This window comes from Ochotona princeps, chromosome 32 (genome assembly GCF_030435755.1).
Source record: "Ochotona princeps isolate mOchPri1 chromosome 32, mOchPri1.hap1, whole genome shotgun sequence".
NCBI lineage: Eukaryota > Metazoa > Chordata > Mammalia > Lagomorpha > Ochotonidae > Ochotona > Ochotona princeps.
Window position 1 is genome coordinate 3,599,209 of NC_080863.1, and position 5,816 is coordinate 3,605,024.

Here is a 5,816-nt window from a genome sequence, read left to right on the forward strand (position 1 = left end):
ACCAAACACCTGTGCTCCTCCTGTCGGCAGCGTGAAGATTGTAGGAGTCCTAGTTTGACTTAAAGGAAAACATTTTCTTTTTGATGGAGATGTGTATTTTGATGATAGCTTTAAAAAAATACCTGATTTTTCTGTGATGCTTCTTAAACGTCGTTAGAAACTGAAAGCCTGCAGATGCTGTATGGTTAGTAGTTCTTGTATTTGTTATCTTTCTGGTTTATTGCTCTCTCGAAAGTGCCTTATCCGACGGGTGGCTTTGTGCTGTTACCGTTAGGGCATTGCAGGTTATTTATGTAATATTTCAAAAGCGTTACTTGGCTGCCAGCGCATCAAACCCCAGCACTGTGGTTGCCTCGGTGTTACTGGATCTGAGGGACAATGTTCTGTTTCATCTCTCCTGTATCTCACATTGCTTTGTTGTGGTCTGTGACATGAGCTCACCGGTTGGCTGATTTTCTGCTTTAAATAGCTTCCAGACATCTGCACAGGCCGTCTTAATTTTTTGTAAATAAGGCGGTATGTACAGAACCTTATTCTAACGCCTCACAGTGGGGCTGTGGACGGGGACACCAGGATGGGCGAAGAACACTTTTGTTTATTGTATTACATCGTAGTTCTTGATTAGTATTTTTAGTTCAAAATCACACATAACGATGTGATTTCTATGCCAAAGAAATGCTTGTTTCAGTATTAGTATTGAAAAAGGTCATCTAAAAATGTACAGAAATAAACTTACTTGAATTTCATTTCTGTTTCTTTGAGTTTATAACTTTCAATTTGAAAGACTGAGAGAGAGGGACAAACGGGTATACAGGAAGAGAACACCCATCTTGCTGGTTCACTCCAGGTACTCACCCCAGACAGGACTGGGCTGGACCAAGTCAGGACCAGAACGCCATTCCGTCGGCCACGCTGGTGACAGAGCCCAGGCACCTGAGCAGTCAGCTGCCGTACCCCAGGGTCCGCATTAGCAGGCGCCTGGAGCCGGGGCAGAACTGGCTGTGATTTTAGAGCATGTTTTACTTAATAAGGCAAAGGTATCTTCTCTCTGCTGGCTCACTCTCCCACATGTCCAGAACAGCCAGGGCTGGGCCTGGCCAAAGCCAGCAGCCAGGGTCTCAATCTGGGTCTCCCGTGTCGGTCCTGGCACCTGAGTACCTGAGCCATCGTGGCTGCCTCCCAGGGCGGGCGTCGGCAGGAAGCGTGGTGGTAAGTAGGGCAGGCAGGACTGGCATCAGGCACAGGGCGATGGGATGTGTGTGTGCTCCGCACGTGACCCCAGTGTTGCATCCAGAGGCTGAGATGTGGCATGCAGGCATCTTGACTGACACTGAACTTCCAGGCTAAACACTTACTCTGGTTTTAAGTTTTGGCTGACATGCTTCCAACAGGGAAGGTGGGTGATTTAAAGGATGCCACCTCTTCTTACCATCCAGATTGAGTGAGTGTTAGTATCTCGCTGTACGTTCAGGTCAGTCTCTGCGTTGGCTACATTTGAGGCAGGCATTATCATTTCTCTGTGTGTGTGTGTGTCTTCGTCCTTACCCCATTATGTATGGTTTTATCATTACTTTTGAAGACAGAGGAAAGCATGTAGCTGGTTTCTGTCTGCCCAGGTCAAGGCCTGTCCACCCAGGTCAAGGCTAGCTTTCTGTGGCTACTTGATTCCTCAGCAACAAAACCTATAGTTGCTAGTGTCTGGGCCCCGGCTCAGCTCTGCTTACATCGCGAGTTGCTGCCCTTGGTCCATGACATGTTCATCTTATTTTAAAGGTGAGTTTAGAATCAATTATCCCTCTCTCATGGCAGCGGTTGGGGAAGAGCTCAAAGCAGACATTTTCAGGAAGCTTGAAGATGGCTTTGTTCGTTTGTAAGGACTTTTTGCGTAGCTCCTTGTCGCCTCCAAACAAGCCTCGGAGGAGGGCTTCACGCTCAGACCGACGTACACTCTTGGAAGCCTCATGAGTTGAAGCTTTTAACTTTGAAAACAGTATGATTCATTTTAAAAAATGTTGAGCTCCCTGTTAGGAGCTTTATAAACATTCCATAGCACCTTGTTTACTCTGGAAGGACACGGTGTTTCAGCTCATGGCATAGGACACAGAAACTGAGATATTTTGCCCGTGAGTCTGTGATGCCAAAATGGATTGGCAGGCAGGTCTATACAGACCACACTTGGCCACTTAGGTCTTGGTTATTCATATTGAGGTTATAAAATGATATTCTCTCTGTGATGGCTCATTTTGTGTTCAATTTGACCACGGGTTCTTCAGACATCATTCTGGTTTGAGCATGGATGTCTCTGGATGGGATTAGCATGTAAGTCCATAGGCTGAGTAAGGCCGATTAGGCTCTGGGACTTGAATAGGCCTCATTGGCTCTACGGATGGCTTGAACAGAAGAAAGGGAGCCGGCCCTCTACCTAGCAAGGGACGACTCTGCTGGGTAGCTCATGCCTGGGGACCCTGGGTCTTTTGCGTCCTGTACCAGCCTGCCAGCCTGCAGCTTGGGAATTGGACATCAGCTCTGGGGGCTTTCAGGTTTGCCAGCCTCCACAATGAGGCGAGCCAAGTGCTTCTAATACCCCTGCTTGTCCCTTGGAGTGTGTGTGTGTGTGTGTGTGTGTGTTTCTGTGGAGAACTAGAGTAATACACTATCCCAAAATAAAATGCTTGTACTAGCAACTAGCATTCCAACCCCGCCCCCCCCCACTCCCGGCCTGGTTTGTGTGTGTGTGTGTTTTAAAAGCTCTGTTGACCAAAGATTAAGAGAACAGAAAAATCACACTTCTATGGAGCTAATTAGTATTGCATTCTCATAAGATCCAGATTTGGGCAGCACTGAAAATCAGCCCTGAGTTATCACGAGAGGGTGGACAAAGTTTGGGCTTGCAGAGGGCAGGCTGGAACACAGTGGGAGAGCTATGTCTCTGAATTTCAAAAACGAATAATCAAAACCCACCAATACTCAAGTACAAATGTCTCATGAGCAGTTGTATACATAAGTGACCAATTCGTAAACGGGGGCAGTTAAATGCAAAACTATGGGGCTTGTGGGTATATATAGAGAGAGACCGACTGAATTCACCGAAGGAGATGGGATTGCTTTAGTCTATAAATAAAAAAAACCTTAAACCAATGAGAGTGAATGGGAATAATAGCGGAAGATTTTCTCAAAGGAAAAATCTGGTTAAAAAATACTTCATGAATAGATTAGCTACCAGCCAATTATCATTCTCTTACTCCCATCTGCATTCTCTCTGCCAGGGAAAACATTTTGCGCTGCCTAGCGTGCGGTGAATTTAATTTCTGTCTACTCCCTGCTTACCTTGTTTGCGTTAGCCTCCAGATGTCTTCAAGACCAAGGCTGCGTCAGGTAGAAGCCAGGAACCAGGGACTTAATTCAGGCCTCCCTCCTGGGTGGCAGGGATACACTACCTGAGCCCTTATTGCTACCTTCCAGGATCTGCTGGAGCCAGGAGCTGGAGTCAGCAGTCGGAGCTGCAAGCTGAGTCTGCTGTCTCCAGTATGGAATGCAGGGGTCAAGACACAATTAAGTGGGCCCGGCGCAGTAGCCTAGTGGCTGAAGTTCTCACCTTGAATGCACCATTTCTAGTGCCGGAGGTCCCACTTCTCATCCAGCTCTCTGCTTGTGGCCTGGGAAAGCAGTCGAGGATGGCCCAAAGCCTTGGGACCTTCCACCGGCGTGGAGACCCGGAAGAGCTCCTGGCTCCTGGCTTCGGATTGGCTCAGCTACCATCAGACGGAAGATCTTCCTCTCAGTGTCTCCTCCTCTGTATATCCACCTTTCCAATAAAAATAAATGAATAATAATAATAATAAAATGATTTATTTGGGTCTGGCGCGGTGGCCTAGTGTCTAAAGTCCTCGCCTTGAACGTGCTGGGATCCCATATGGACACCAGTTCTAATCCGGGTAGCCCTGCTTCCCATCCAGCTCCCTGCTTGTGGCCTGGGAAAGCAGTGGAGGACAGCCCGAAGCCTTGGGACCCTGCACCTGCATGGGAAACCTGGAAGAAGCTCCTGGCTTCGGATCAGTGTAGGACCAGCTGTTGCAGCCACTTGGGGAGTGAATCATCGGACGGAAGATCTTTCTGTCTCTCCTCCTGTCTGTGTATCTGACTTTGTAATAAAAATAAATAACACTTTTAAAAAACAATTTGCGTATTTTATTTGCAGTCAGAGTTACAGAAAGATCTCCCATGTGCTGGTTCTCTTCCCAAATGGTTGCAATGGCCGGAGCTGAGCTGATCAGGAGCCAGAACTTTGTCCGGCCCTCCCATTGGGTGCAGTCCCGTTTCAATGTTTCAGGGTTCTAGAAGTTGCTGTTCATTAGGGAAATTCTATTTTTAATTTTGTTGAGAAACCGAACGTTCCACAGTGGTTGTACCATTTTAAATTTCCCCAGTACTGTCCAACAAGTGTTTCAGTTTCTACATATCTTTCCCAATGCTTATTTTCATTTATATATATTTTTTCATATCTGCCCTCCTAGTATGTATGAAATGTTTTATCTGTGGTTTAAATTTGTGTTTCCCTAGTGATAAATGATATCAAGCTTGCTTTCAAGGGTGTATTGGCCATTTGTGTATCCTCTCTGTAGAAATGTGCAACCTGGGGGTGGCAGGTGATGCGTGACTCCGGCAGTTAGGTCGCTGACACTAACCTGGGAACATGTGTCCTCATTTTAGTTTTTCTGGTTCACTTCTTTGCAATACTCCACTTTCCTATACCACTCCCAGATGATGGTGCTGAGCTAAAAGAAAATGTGGGGAGGAAGTGCTGGTTTTCAATTTCCAGCAGAGCATCTTTTTTATATGAATGTTTGGTATTGGCTGTCAAATGTATGCAGACTTGAAGAGGAAAAATGATGTATTCGTTAGCTCTTTGACACTACAACCAAACACCGGACACAAACTAGTTATGAAAGAAACACAGGTTTATTGAGCTCACAGTTTTGGAGGTGCAAGTTTAAGATAAAGTTGGCTTCTGATGGTGTTCCTGCTGGCAGAATGGCCCAGAAAAGCACATGGCGAGAGACAGGGAGGACATTCTTTGTCTACGTCTGTCATCTTTTATAAAGCCACTGTGGGAACTTACTCATGGGGGCTACATCATGCCAATATATTGATCCCCAAGGTCCTACCTTCAGACATCACAATTGGATTTACATTTCCATTTAACATAAGCTTTTTTTGGACCCCTCTTCAACACACAGGTCTCTAGGGAACATTCAGTATCAAACCTATTATCCAAAACATAGCAATGGATCCTTAAAAGAGAATATCTATGTTTTGTAAACAATCAGAAATTTTCTCTGGAGCTGTTATACTGAGTATCCAAACCTTTAACATTTATTTAAAAAATTGTCCACAATTCTCAAGTTGGCTGATGTGTATGACAAGGCTCTACTTTAAACTGGCTGCTGCAGCTAAAGGACTTGGCACAGCCTTTTAGACAGAAACACGATTTGCAGAATGAAGTTGTTTCAGCAACTTACTGTGGTGCCGTGCATAGGTTGGGTACTCAACAAAAGCATGTTGAAAGAACAGGTGAATCTCTCTGAAGTAGATTTCTCTTCATCTCCTAGGCAAAATACGTGTTACTACAAACACACAGATACAGTTCCCTTTCCAGGAGCATTAGCCACTTGTGTCTTCCTGTTCTTGTAAGCTAATTTGTCTTAGCCATTAACAGACATTGTTAATGTTGTGCTATTTACTCTTATTTCATACCAGTAATTTCTCCAGGAAAACCTCACAGTATTCTTTTGTGAAGAAATGATCTTCAGAGTGGG